Source organism: Phoenix dactylifera, chromosome 1 (assembly GCF_051530095.1).
Source record: "Phoenix dactylifera cultivar Ajwa chromosome 1, Ajwa_hap1_PhDact_Kaust_v1.1, whole genome shotgun sequence".
NCBI lineage: Eukaryota > Viridiplantae > Streptophyta > Magnoliopsida > Arecales > Arecaceae > Phoenix > Phoenix dactylifera.
Genome location: NC_143190.1, coordinates 41179967 through 41194811, shown reverse-complemented (window position 1 = coordinate 41194811; position 14845 = coordinate 41179967). Strand labels below are relative to the sequence as shown.

Sequence of the window (14845 nt, the reverse complement as noted above, 5' to 3'; positions counted from 1 at the left end):
CATTTTCCTATTTCTAGGCTGGACGACCTTTTAGACTATATGTCTGGTGCTACAGTATTTTCCAAGATTGACCTAAAGAGTGGGTACCACCAGATTCGGATTCGTCCTGGGGATGAATGGAAAACTGCCTTTAAAACTAAAGATGGACTCTACGAATGGTTAGTAATGCCCTTCGGATTAACAAATGCCCCAAGTACTTTTATGAGGGTGATGACACAGGTCTTTCGACATTTCTTGAATAAATTTGTTGTTGTATATTTTGATGACATCCTCATCTATAGTCAAACTCAGAGCTCCATCTCTCATACTTAAGGCAGGTTTGTGATGTCCTGCGAAGAGAAAGCTTCTTTGCAAACCCTAAGAAGTGTGCTTTCCTGACTGATCACGTCACTTTCTTGGGGTTCATAGTATCTTTCAAGGGTGTCTCTGCGGATCCAAAAAAAGTACGCGCGATAGTCGATTGGCCTGAGCCTAAGATCTTAGCAGAAGTACGTAGTTTTCATGGCTTGGCTACTTTCTATCGTCGCTTCATTAGGAATTTTAGTTCAATAATGTCTCCCATTACAAATTGCATGAAGAAAGGAGACTTTATCTGGACTAAGTCGGCATCCCAAGCATTTAGAGGAATTAAGAAAAGGATGACCGAAGCGCCTGTCTTGCGCCTCCCCGATTTTACTAAGGTATTCAAGGTCACATGTGATGCCTCTGACATTGGCATAGGTGGCGTATTAAGTCAAGAAGGTCACCCTGTCGCGTTCTTTAACGAAAAATTAAGCGATGGCAGGTTGCGTTATTCTACCTATGATAAGGAATTCTATGCGGTAGTACAAACTTTGCGACATTGGCGACACTATTTGCTACCGCAAGAATTTGTCATGTATTCAGACCATGAGGCGTTAAAGTATCTCAATTTCCAAAAGAAACGGAACCTTCGACACGGCCGATGGATCGAGTTTCTGCAAGCCTATACTTTTGTACTGAAACATAAAGCTGGAGTTGAGAACAGGGCTGCTGATGCGCTCAGTCGACGGATCTTCTTCCTATTCGTGATGAGCACTGAAGTAATTGATTTTGAAAGAATCAGGGAGCAATATATCACCTGTTCCGATTTTAGTGATGTATACCTGACCCTGCGAGATGGAGTAGAGAGAGAACAAGATGATTTCTTTTTACACGATGATTATCTCTTTCGCTCCGACCGATTGTGTATTCCTCGAACCTCATTGAGAGATTTTCTAGTATGGGAAATACACGCTGGAGGACTGTCTGGGCATTTCGGAAGAGACAAAACCATTGAAATGGTAGAAAGACGTTTCTTCTGGCCGAGTCTCAAGAGAGACGTGGCCAAAATTGTCGGTCAGTGTCGCACATGTCAACTAGCCAAACAACGTAAACAGAATACTGGTCTTTACACTCCGCTACCTGTTCCTGATTGTCCGTGGCAAGATGTTAGCATGGATTTTGTATTAGGGCTTCCACGTACCTCGACCAAATACGATTCCATTTTTGTAGTGGTGGACCGATTCTCCAAAATGGCTCATTTTCTTCCATGTTCTAAGACTTCCAATGCTTCTAGGATTGCGAAACTCTATTTTGACGAAGTCGTTAGACTCCATGGCCTCCCAAAATCTATTGTGTCCGATAGGAATGTTAAATTTATGTGCTATTTTTGGAAAACTCTTTGGCACATGATGGGTACCAAATTAAAATTTTTCTCTGCCTATCATCCCCAAACTGATGGCCAGACAGAAGTTGTCAACCGAAGTCTAGGGAATCTTTTAAGATGTCTGGTAGGTGAGCATGCTAGGACTTGGGATCTCGTGTTACCAACCGCCGAGTTTGCATATAATAGTTCGGTCAATAGGACCTTAGGCATGAGTTCTTTTGAGGTGGTGCACGGATATAAACCTAGGCAACCCATAGACTTGATTTCCATATCTCATCAACATAGAGTCTCTGAGTCTGCACATTCATTTGCTTCACACCTGCATTCATTGCATCAGGAGATCAGCAAACATATTCACTCTAATAACTTAAAATATAAATCCCTTGCTGATTTGCACAGATGTTATAAAGAATTGAATATAGGCGATTATGTCATGGTAAGAATTAGACCTGAATGACTCCCTTCGGGAACGTTCAAAAAGTTGCAATCTCGTAGTGCGGGACCGTTCAAAGTTTTAAAGAAAATCAGTTTGAATGCTTATGTTGTAGATCTTTCTGAAGACTATGGGATTAGTGCGACATTTAATATTGAAGATTTAGTCCTATACAAGAAGTCCACATTCATTCCTTCTGATCCTTTTTGTTGATACACCCGTTGTTGTTGATCAACCTGACCCAGCACCTGCTATTGAGCCTCCACCTCCAAAGTTTCATGCACGCAGAGAACACATAGAACATATATTAGATGAGCAGGTTATTTCTACCAGGAGAGGAAGCTACCAACGTTACCTTGTTCGGTGGAAAGGTCGACCCGAATCAGATGTGACGTGGATTTCGCGAGCCGAGTTACAGCGCCTTGACCCTGATTTTCTGGAGCAGTACGATAGCCGACCAGATCTGCACTCGACGGGGTCGAGTTTTTTCCATCCGGGAGGAGTTGATGGGGACATCAGCTAGGCCACCATTTTATTTGCATGTTTATTTTATTATTTTATTTCTGGGTTTATTTGCATTTTAGGGTTCATTTGTGTATTTTGGGTTTATTGGAAATTATTTTGTGTAAGGGGGTTTTATTTTAATTATTCTTATTTGGGCCCTATTTATAGGGGACTTTTATGTTGATTAGGGTTAATGAAGAATTAAGCATTTTCTTTCCCACGTTTTCCACTTCTTTCTTTCCCCTTCTCGTTCTTCCTCTCCTCTTCTCTTCCTTTTCTCTGCCATTTCCCTCCCTTCCTCTCCTCTTGTTCTTCCTCCCTATTCTCTGTTCACTATTTTAGAGACCAACTTATCAGCGCTGCAGCCATTCCACCTCCTGGTTCGTCATCAATGATCTTCTAGCTGAGCTTAATTTAGGTCATTCTCATGTGATTACCACATGTGCATATCTTGTCCAAAAAGACAAGCCTATAACTCATCTATATAAACTGTCAAGATAAATTTATAACATAGCGGCCAAACTTAATGCACTGGTGTTATTATTTAATTATTGCTAGATTCAGCAGCAAAGCAACTAAACTACTCTTTTTTTATTTTTTTTTTGACAAAAGAACTATTAGATTGAAATTGGCTTTTTTCACTTGACTCTTGCTTGTTGGAAACGTAAGGCAATCTATTAGATTTTCATGACAACTAGACTTTACTAATTCAACTTGCTGTGGACTATTTAATTACGCTCTCTTTTTCCAACATTACTTGTACTTCATTTGTTTGTTCTTGCTTGTTGTTTGGTTAACTTTCCATCAGCAAATCTTCTCATGAACCCTAAATTTGTAAATGACTTAAATCCTCCCATGTCCAGGCCATCAATCACGAGAGAGAAGGGTTCCGTTGGAGGGTAAAACGAGCATTGCACAAACTGATTCTTTGACCAGGTGTAACGATATGACTAGTAAAGATTGAAAAGAGAGGAAGGGGGAAGAAAAAAAAAAGAAATGCAAGATCTGGTCTCCACAATAGTTGCCTGAAACACTTCCTAGCTCTTTGTATATTTTCAAGTGAATATATATCTACATTGGCAGGCTGGTTTCTGTTGCATGCTTCTGCCCCCATGGATACTGAGATAAGGCCATGTTCCCCCCTCTCCTTCTTTCTTCTCTTCTTTCTCTTCTCTTCTCTCAACATCCAACACTGTGGAGCAACTGATAGCATCTCTTTGGGCCAGTCCCTCTCCGGAAACCAGACCATAGTGTCCAAAGAAGGCAAGTTTGAGCTGGGGTTCTTCACACCAGGTAACTCCCGTAACTACTACATAGGTATCTGGTACAAAACAATTCCTGTCCAAACTGTAGTCTGGGTGGCGAACAGAGCAACACCCATCTCCAACACCTCCTCTGCCGAGTTAAAAATCTCAGAAGATGGCAAACTAGTCCTCCTCAACATTTCCAAAATCCCAGTTTGGTCATCCAATTCAACTCCATCAACCTCGAATTCCACGGTTGCTGTGCTTCTGGACACCGGAAATCTCGTTATAAGAAATGGGTCAAACACTACAATTTGGCAGAGTTTTGATCACCCAACTGACACATGGATGCCAGGAGGATGGCTTGGAGTTAACAAGATCACAGAGGAGTATCAGAGCATGACTTCATGGGAGAATCGTGAGAATCCTGCCCCCGGGCCTTTCGCTCATAGTATGGACCCCGATGGATCCAATCAGTTCGTATTGCTGTGGAATGGTTCTGAAATTTATTGGAGCGGTGGGCTGTGGAATGGCCAGTACTTCACTGCAGTCCCTAGTACCAGAGAAAGCACTCCCTTCAACTTCACCTTCGTCGACAACAAGCAGCAGAAGTATGCCATGTATACCATCCGGGACAGTTCTTTCATCACTCGGTGTGTGATTGAATCATCGGGGCTATTAAAGCAATTGTATTGGCTGAACGGCGCCCAGGAGTGGCAGGCAATCTTTACTCAACCTTCGGCTCAATGTGATGTCTACTCTCTATGTGGAGCTTTCGGTATCTGCGACCAGAAAAGCTCAAATATTTGCAGGTGCTCCTATGGTTTTGAACCAGCTTCAATGGAAGAATGGGAGTTCAATGTTTGGAAGTCAGGGTGCGTGAGGAAAACCAGTTTGCGATGCAGCAATAAAAGCTCGACCGGTGGAGAAGGGGATAGATTCGTTGAGATGACCAATATGAGATTGCCTGCCAATCCGCAGAACTTGACTGTCGGGAGTGCTAGAGATTGCGAACAGGCTTGCTTGAACAGCTGCTCATGCAACGCGTATGCTTATGTGAGTGGATGCTCAATTTGGAATGGGGACATTCGGAACCTTCAACAACTCTATGATGGTGATAGTGCAGCTGTTACTCTGCATCTCCGGCTCGCTGCCTCTGATTTCCCAGCTTCAAGTAGCTCACATAAGTTGGTAATAGATCTAACTGTTAGTGTCATCGGTGGAATTCTTGGGATCTCGGGTGTTCTCGTCGGACTAATTTGGGCGTTTCAAAGAAGGAAACGAATTCGGATGGAAAAACAAGTTGAGGGTTCTTTGATTCAGTTTACTTATGGCGATTTGCAGCGTGTGACCAAGAACTTCTCTGAGAAGTTGGGCAGCGGTGGCTTTGGCTCCGTTTTTAAGGGGACATTAATTGACTCAACCGAAGTAGCTGTAAAGAAGCTTGAAGGCTTCGGACAAGGGGAGAAGCAATTCCGAACCGAAGTGAGCACATTGGCTGTTATTCAGCATGTCAATCTGGTTCACCTTCGCGGTTTCTGCACTGAGGGCAGCAAAAGGCTTCTAGTTTATGAGTACATGTCTGGAGGTTCCCTGGACTCTCACATCTTTCAAAACAAATCCACGGTTCTGGACTGGAAGACGAGGTATCAAATTATTCTTGGGATTGCGAGAGGATTAGCCTACCTCCATGAGAAGTGCAGGGAGTGCATCATACACTGTGACATAAAGCCAGACAACATACTCCTCGACAAGGACTTCTGCGCCAAAGTTGCAGACTTTGGCATGGCGAAGCTCATCGGTCGCGACTTCAGCAGGGTGCTGACAACCATAAGGGGAACCATTGGCTATCTCGCACCCGAGTGGATTTCAGGCCTGCCAATCACCTCCAAGGTTGACGTCTACAGCTTCGGGATGATGCTTTTTGAGCTGGTATCAGGCAAGCGAAACACAGCGCACTCTGCGGATGGGAGCAAAATCTTTTATCCGTCCTGGGCGGCAACAAAGGTCGTTGAAGGCGATATATTTAGCTTATTAGACCATGGATTCAAAGGTGCTGCCGACCTTGAAGAGTTAACCAGAGTCTGCAGAGTTGCTTGCTGGTGCGTTCAAGACTCTGAAGCTGACAGGCCAACAATGGGACAGGTGGTCCAGATCCTAGAGGGAGTCCTGGAGGTGAGCATGCCGCCACTTCCTAGGGTTCTACAGCTCCTTATTGAAGATCAGAGCCAAATTAATTCGTGATGATTTGTCATCCACTGAATACAAAGATCCACTTGATCAATCTCAGGATTTCTATCCATAATTGTCAAGCTAAAAGGGCCACATGAATCTCTGCGGAGCATGCCAATAATATGTAACGGGTTAAAGTATAGCTTATAGTTGTTATGATCCTTAAAATGGATGTTTGTATGAGGGTGTAATGTTCTATAGTGGCTGTAGTATCTATGTAGTGGCATAAAGTTCATGGATATCTCTTGTTATAAAGATAGGTTAGATATGTTATAAAGTTTCCAACTCATCACTTTCCATGCATGAGTGATATATATAGATATGTTAGAGACACGAGTAAGCTGGCAACCACCAGATGTACCTCTTATTGAAGACAATGTTCAAGACCTTCTTATCTATTTATTTTCAAGGCATTTATTTCAGAATTTCTCAGTTTTACTGAATCACGTCAACAATCAAACCACATACGCACGTGTTTATGAAGTTCTCTTGATTACGTATAATGTTAATTATCGAGGTGGGATAAAAAACAAGATGGTAAGATACGTTGAAAGGATATGGATGTTAATTAGAGGTCGAGGTGGCTTTTTCCTCCCTCCCAGTTCTTTCATAGGCGAAAAAAGGACGTAAGAAAATGAAAATGAGAATTAAAAAATATATAACTTCTTTAATCGCATACAATCTATTTCTATTTTGAGCTTACCCATATAATAAACAAAGGAGTGTTAAATGAATTGAAGACAGCCGGTGGCGGGCATTCTTTTGTAGGCTCTACAATATATGGCATTCATCTGATCCATGCGTTTTTTCTCAGCTAAATAGGCTTGTATTATTAGCTCTTCGCTAATAAAATAAAGGAATCAGAGGTCGACAAATGATTATTTCAGTTCTAAAGAAAACAAAGTTGATTGACCCAGCCAGAGCTGGCTCGAGCCTTAGGCGACTGGGGCGGTCGCCTAAGGCCCCCAGCCCGAGGAAGGCCCCGTTTTTTTTCTACCTTAATGCTGCACAACTTTCACATTTGAAAGCTAGGATAGGAGGACACCGCTACACGTTCCGGTGGCAGCAAGCTACGGGCTATAGGTGGGCGGGTGGAATTGACAACAACAGCCATTTCCTCCCCCCTTCTCTGTCAGAGCTTTTTTTTTTTCTTTGCTGAACCTTCTCTGCCATTTCTCCAGCTCTCCTCGGCAGCTCGGCTCCTCCGGCCTCCGGGCTCCCTCCATCTCTCTCGATCTCGTCAGCACCAGTGGTCCACGTCCACCATCCTCCGGCAGCCCGGCTCCGGCTACAAGAAGGCAAGAACCCAGGTTTTATCCATCTCTCTCGATCTCGTCAACCTCCCCCTTTTTTCTTTTTTGATCTCTAATCTTGTTCTGATTTTTTTTTTTTTTTTTTTTTTGTGAGGAGGGATTTGCATGTCTGGAGGAGGGCGATGCACCGCTTGAGGGAGGGGGGTTTTGGGGCGGGTGAGCGTGGGGGTGAGGTGGTGAGGGAGGAGGTGTTGGGGACCGTGGCTGGAGAGGGATGGAGGGAGCCAGGGAGGAATTGGGTAAGGATGGAGGCTGAGGGGTTTAGTATGGTGGCGCCGTGGTGGGGGGTTTGGGCTGCATCTGGCCATCGAAGTAGAGGGGTGGAGCAGATTTGAGATGCATTAAGCTCAGAATATGGTATCTACTTCTCTTGATTCCAAAAGTTACAGGCTAATAACCGAAATCAAGCCAACCTATTAGAGTGTCAAAAAAGGTTGACTCATAATGGTCCTCAAACACAGTGGGCTAAGTTAGGTGGGGCAGATTTGTTCCTTTTTTTTGTGATTGATTAACTTTTCTTCTTTTTTTCTGTATCAAATTGTGTGGTTTAATGAGCTCAACCTCCCCTTTTTGTTTGTCATTGATTAGCTTTTCCTCTTTTTTTCTGTATTATATTGTGTGGTTTAATCTTGGAATTGGTGTATGCTAGGTCCACAGCTACTAACTCTAAGCCGGTACCTGGGAGCATCCAAGTTCTAACGGGATTACGGAAAGCATCCAATTTTATCTTCGCTACCCAACTTCGGCGGTTCGGCTTTTTCTCGCCGTCGAGTTCAGCACTACTTGTCGGGATCTGATTTCATTTTTCTTGACACAATCAAATTTTATTTTTTTCAACTTTTTTATATTGTGATTTTTTTTGGTGATTTTTTTAATTGCTTTGTTTGATAATATTATTTTTAGATTAAAATGTCGAATAGAAAATATGAATGTGGATATGAAAAACTAAAAAAGAAAAGAAAAATTGATAAATTCATTGAATCTCGAAAGGAGTTCTAGATAGTATTATAATAAATCTTGAGTATAAAAGCTAGACAAATTAATTTTAAATAAAATTTTAAAGTATTTTATATTTATTAAAATTTTTTCATCATTTAAAAAAAAAGTCCTCCTCTAGTGAGTTCGCCTTTGGCCCCCAAATATATTGGGCTGCCCTTGGACCCCGCTATATAGTATAGACAAGTGTCGGCGGCCATGTATATAGCCCAAGGAACCCATCTATCAATGTCACATACGGGCAAGTCAATTTCACTGGCCTTTAGTTAAAAGAAAAATGAAAAAGAAAGGAAAACATTAATCATGAAAATAAAATGCTACATTCAAAATATATAATAAGTTTAGGAATTGTATAGGCTGCTACCGATCCTAGAACCCTATGCAAACTATCTCCGTAGACCTCCAAAGATAATGGGCAAGGGTTAGAGAGCTTGGCTCTGGCCGAGCCCTCCGATGTTTAAGTTTGAAAAAGTTATTTTTTTCTTCCTGCTAACTTCCCATCCAATAAGCCCCTTTAACTTAAACATTAGAGGGATAATTTTCCATAACTTAAGCACCGAAGGATCCGGTCGAAGCCAATCCAATGAGTTCTTTAATCTTTACCTATTATCTTACAGATCCATAGAGGTGGTCCGCATCGGCATCCCCCCGAGACTAGCAGCAATAATATGGATTCCAAAAGTCGCATTTTTGGTCGAACAGGACACTGCTTATAGTACAAGTTCGTCTAAAGAAGAAGAAGAAACATTAGTGATATTTTAGGCTTTTTAGTTGTCCTATACATGATAGTATCCTCAAGATGGAATTCTTGTTCTCTGCAAATTATTCTAGCTTGTCGTCATCATATAAATGGAAATCTATGGGGGAGATAGAAAGAAGACAAGCAACTTAGGCCCCATTTGGGAGAGCTTTTGAAGGGCCAAAAAGCACTTTCTGGTCCTCCAAAAGCACTTTTAGATGAAATAGGGGTGTTTGGTAAAAATTTCGCAAAGCTTTTTAACTTTTCTAAAATGCTAAAATAAGATTTTGGAAGAAGCTCCATTTTGGAGCTTTCCGGAAAAACACTTTTAGACTTGGTCGGAAAGCTATTTTTTTGACCAAAATATCCGTGATAAAATATAACAATTTCACAAAATGTCCCTTTAATAATTGTTTAACCAATTTTATCACCTAGTTAGAAAATTTGTTATATTATAAAAAATTAATTGACGCTAATAATTATAATATTCTATATCTTTATTATTGTGTTATACTATAAATATAATATTATATTACATTATATCATAATATATTGATATGTTATGTTAAATAATTTAATATTATATTAAATTAAATTATTATGCTATAGTATGCAACATTATATTACTATATTATAATAATATTATATTACATTACAGTAATATTATACTATATTATATATTTATGTATTAATACATATTATATTTTATGATGCTCTATTGTATAATACCATGCAATATCTTTTATGGTCATTTTGTCATACCAAAAGTACTTTCTCAGTGTATTTACCAAACACATGTTAAAGTGGCACAACACTTAAAAATTTAGTTACCAAATGGCAAATAGCTTTTTATAAAAGCTCTACTTCTAAAAGCTCTACTTGCAAAAACTCTACTGCCAACAACTCTCTCAAACGAGGCCTTAGTTGCTAACAGACAAAAAGAAGAAAGTGTGTCGTATTTACAATAGGTGTTTTTGCCTTGCAGAATACAAACAAATGATATTTTTTTTAAACTCTTTTCCATTTAGGTATATTATATTCATCATACTATTTGATCGTATGACAGATTCCATTGTCTAAAAATTACTATTATTCCATCAAACTTTATCAGTTACACCCTGTTTACATCAAACTTATGAATTAGGGGTCAATGAACCATTAAACATTTATTATTACCTGTAAATAATTATTTCCAAATATAATTCACTTACAATTAACAAGATTTTGCCAATTTTATCTGAAAATTTAATTGAAGGGCCAATAAATAATTAAATCTATAGTTATTTTTCCAGTAACACAAATGTCATATGAAAACTGCAGACTTCCATGCATTCGGTCATATGGATCTTGTTGTTTAGGAGCTGATGAATAGTTCTAATTTTCTTAAGGGATCTCCGAATAGCTTAACTTGGGTCTGTCCAGGATTCCTGTAAAAAATTTAGAACTGCTCAACGAGCTTTGTAAATTGTAATATAAGAAATTTTTAATAATTAAAAATATTTTCAAATTATGAAATAATTTTCAGCTCAACTCCAATTGATCCTGGATCTATTTGGTGACCGCCAAACCGTTTTATTGTTTACTTCATTAAGATTCTGACAGGCATGAGACCAGCATGGCCTTCACAAGTCGTGATGAATCCAAAATCCAAGACTAAGATCGCTTTCTCTGGTAACGACACTCTTAATGCATGAAGCAACACAACCACAAATTGGCTCCACAAGTTGCTTGACTATCTCACTATCCATCATCGTCTTCATGACATATGCTGCTTCTTCTTTTCTTTTTTTTTGTGAAACCTATGCTTCTTTCTTCGAGTGGTCCTGAACGTCTGAATGATTCATCGGACCAGGCCAAGGTAAGCATGGTTGCCACAAGTAGCTAAGGAGTGAAAGAGCCAGCATCGGACCAAGACTTGCAGTGCCTCAGAGACAATGGATTCAATTCCAGCACTGACATTTCCAGGAGCTCTCAAATCAGAGTGCAGCAAGGACTGACATAAGCATATACAAAACTAACTTATCCTACAGTGGAAAGACAACCGAGACATTAGGTGATTATGATTTATGAAAAGAGAATGAAGTAAAAAAGAAACAATTTATTATTTATGTATTATATATTGAGGGAAAGAGGTAGCGCACCTTTAGCTTTCCTTGGGATTGAAAGTTTGTTCAAGATCATCTACTTGGTATGGGATTCAATCAATATTTAAGCACAGCAACAACTAGATTAATTTCCCTAAAAATATCAACAACATTTACATCAAGGTTTTTAATAAAAAAATTGTACAAGTCCTACCACCAAAACAACATATTTCAAGGAGCTATATATATTTCATTACCCACCAAGCTGAATAATTCTTAACAATCTTGAAATAAATTATGCTTTATAAATAATGATGAATTCTAACTTCCCTACATTATCTACGGCTATTTTATCATATTGGTTGCCTACGCTTCTACATAATTATCAGAATCCATCATTATGCTCAAAATCAAAGAAGAAATTACAATTTGAATTTCTTACAGTACCTCTTTTCCGAAAAAATTTCTTATGCGACCGCAGTTCTGGATTCCGTGGGAAGCACTATCTACATAAACATCTTAAATATAGGGACTGTTTAGTAAACTTGACCGCCAATATTTAAACTAGTTTCCAGCAATTGAATTGCCGAGATTAGTTCAAATATAACTTGAGGAAAATTATGTTGCGTAAGCACATGCAAATATATTATATATGTGAACAATAGCGACTCTAAGTAAATTTAGACAGCATTTGAACTAGTCCTGGCACTGGGTGTGCCGAGACTGGTTCGCATGTAACTTGAGGTTTATGGAATGTGAGAACTTGGGGAAAAAAGATATTTGTGGAAAAAGGCTCATTCCAGAGAGGAACAGCAGGCATCCAAATCTGGAAACCCTGCTGGTTGGCAAAACTGGAGGTGGGCTTGGAGTAGCGATGGGGACGGCGAAGGGGGATTTCCCGCTACCTCCGGATCTTGGAGGATTTCGGCCCTGGTGCCGGTGTCGTTCTTCTGTTGGGCGGCGGTGGCGGATCGAAGGTGGAGGCAGGGGAGGCTTCGGTTCGGACCGGAACCTGCTGCTGCAGCGGCGCCGGATTTGGGGAATGAACGGCTGCCATCTGGTGATGAACCGGAGCCGGTGCCGCAGTGGAGATCTTGGCTGAGTCGGATCGGGCATCGAGAAAGGCCGTGTGGAGGGTAGCGTTGTGGTACCAGATGCGGATAGGGCTGTTAACGAGCCGAGCCCGAGCCTGGGAGAGCTCGGCTCGGCTCGTTTCACAGAAGCTCGGGCTCGGGTTCGGGCTCGGGCTCGGTAACGAGCTCTATATTGGGCTCGAGCTCGGGCTTGCTTGGCAAAGCAAAGGCTCGGGCTTGAGCTCGTAAAGCTCATTTCAATTACGAGCTCCAGAACGAGCCCGAGCTCGGGCTCGGGCTCGATAACAAGCTATTTTTCTCTATATGGTCAGATTTTTATGAATTATGATGCTGAAATAAGATTTTTTAGTGGAAGACTAGAGCTCGTTTGGGCTCGAGCCTCATATTGGGCTCGGGCTCGGGCTCGTTTGACTAACGAGCCGAGCCCGAGCCGAGCTTTTACCGAGCTGAGCCCGAGCCGAGCCCGAGCAGCTCGGCTCATTAACAGCCCTAGATGCGGAAGTGGATGGACATGGCCTTGGAGGAGGGGATGATGGAGTACCTGCTGTGCTCCTGAACGGTCTCGAAGGCGAGGCGGCCGACAAGGAGGCGGATGACGTTGTTCTGGGCGAAGAGGTCCGGATGAGCGGGGTGGTTGGTGGCGAGCTCGGCGACGGCCCAGGCGGCGGCCGCCTGGGTGCTCATCAGCCCCCCCTTCTTGAGGAGCTTGGTGAGGGCGGAGCAGACGTCGGCGTGAAGCAGGCTGTGGACGCCCTCCGGGTCGCGGCCGAGAAGGCCGAGGGTGCGGGCAGCGTTCTCCTGACCGTCGGCCTGGCCCTCCTTAACGAGGCGGAGAAGGTGCCCCACGCTGTCCTCCTTGATGATGAGCTTGGTGGTAGTGGAGGTTGTCGTGGGCCAGGGAGGCGAGGTCGGCGGCGGAGCAGGGGTAGCAGCGTGGGATCTAAAGACAGGTTGCGGCGGATGGTGCGGGCCATGGTCGACGCGGCTCGGGCAATCCGGCAGTTCCGGCCAGCCGGGTCATGGGACTCGGGTTCACGGGTCGCATGACATGTAGAGATGGGCATCGGGCCGTGCCGGGCCGGGCCCGGCCCGGCCCAGGCCCACCGGGCCACAGACTAAACGGGTCGTGCCTGGCCCGGCCTGTTACTAAACGGGCCGTGCCAGGCACGGCCCGCTTAGCCTAAAAGCTAAGCCCGGCCCGACCCTAGGCCCATGGGGTGGCGGGCCGTGCCCTGGCACGAGACAGGCTGTGCCCGTATGGCAAAAAAAAAATAGCCTCTCGTGCCTGGCACGGCCCGTCTGGCTACCAAAAAAATAGCCGTTACGGGTCGTGCCTAGCACGGCCCGTCTGGCCAAAAAAAAAAACGTTGCCATAATGGCTATTTTTGATTTTTACCCAAAATACCCCTCCCAACAATCATAAAACGGCTAATTTGAGGGGTATTTTGGGGAAAAAATATTTGAAGTCCTATAAATATCCATTTTCTTTCTCATTCTCACCACACCAAACCAACTCTTCTCTCCTTCTCTACTACTACTATTTCTTTCTTCTAGCAATATTTAGCAAGTGCTCTTCTAGCAATTTAATTTTTAGTTTGCATTCAGCAAGTGTTCAAGTGCTACACAAGAGGAGGTTCTTGTTGAGAAGAGAAGGAGGTTCTTGTTGAGAGCACAAGAGGAAGCTCACAAATCTCGGCTCTACCTCTGGTCCTCTACTCAATTCCTCCTTGTAGTTAGTTTTTATTTTTTGCATTCATCAATTTAGATATGTCATCTTTTGAGGAAAGTCATTTTAGCATTTCTCCTGTTTCTGAGGGAGAAGAAACTAATCCCCAACCCCATGTTCCTAGTTTCTCTAGAACTAGTGAATTGAGCGAAGATCAAACCTCTTCTCGTAAGAGGACTAGTGCTGTATGGAATGAATTTGATAGAATTATGGTTGATGGAGTCTGGAAAGCAAAATGTAAAAAATATGCCAAACTTTATAGTTGTAGTAGTAGTGGAGGAACATGCCATTTAAAAAGACATCAAGAGAGTCATATGATGCATGATTCTTGTCTTCAAAGTACCCTTAATATACAAGGGGATCACTTTTAGGTAATTTTGCATATAATCATGAAAATCAAAGAAAAGCACTTGTAAAATGGATAGTTAAGGATGAATTACCTTTTAGTTTATGTGAATCTTTTAATTTTGAAGAATATGTTCAATTAAACCTACAACCTGCTTACAAAAGAACTAGTAGGCGTACATTTAGAAGAGTAGCTATGACTAACTTTTTAGCAATGAGACAAAGTTTAATTGAAACACTCTCTACTTTAAATGTAAAAGTTTCATTAACTTCTGATATTTGGTCAGCATCTGTAGGTAGTAATTATTTTATTGCTATTACTGCTCATTATATTGATAATGATTGGCAATTAAATAAACGTATTCTTGCTTTTCGTGCTTTTGATTTTCCACATTCTGAGCAACAAATTTCAAATGCCATTTATCAAACTGCATGTTCATATAATATTAATGATAAAATTATGTCTATT

General features: G+C 41.8%; 1 long non-coding RNA gene and 1 pseudogene across 2 annotated transcripts; one reads left to right on the top strand and one right to left on the bottom strand.

Moving 5' to 3' along the window:
- The first annotated feature begins 3606 nt into the window (after positions 1 to 3606).
- On the top strand, positions 3607 to 6499 carry LOC103700234 (G-type lectin S-receptor-like serine/threonine-protein kinase At2g19130 pseudogene; annotated as a pseudogene). The gene has a single exon (XR_015967334.2). The product of XR_015967334.2 is annotated as a G-type lectin S-receptor-like serine/threonine-protein kinase At2g19130 pseudogene (transcript).
- A 4406-nt stretch (positions 6500 to 10905) lies between these two features.
- Positions 10906 to 12367, bottom strand: LOC113461547 (uncharacterized). Its single transcript, XR_003383817.3, has 2 exons — positions 11269 to 12367; positions 10906 to 11151 (listed from the first exon to the last, which is right to left on the bottom strand). It is a non-coding gene; the product is annotated as an uncharacterized LOC113461547 (long non-coding RNA).
- Positions 12368 to 14845: the final 2478 nt, after the last annotated feature.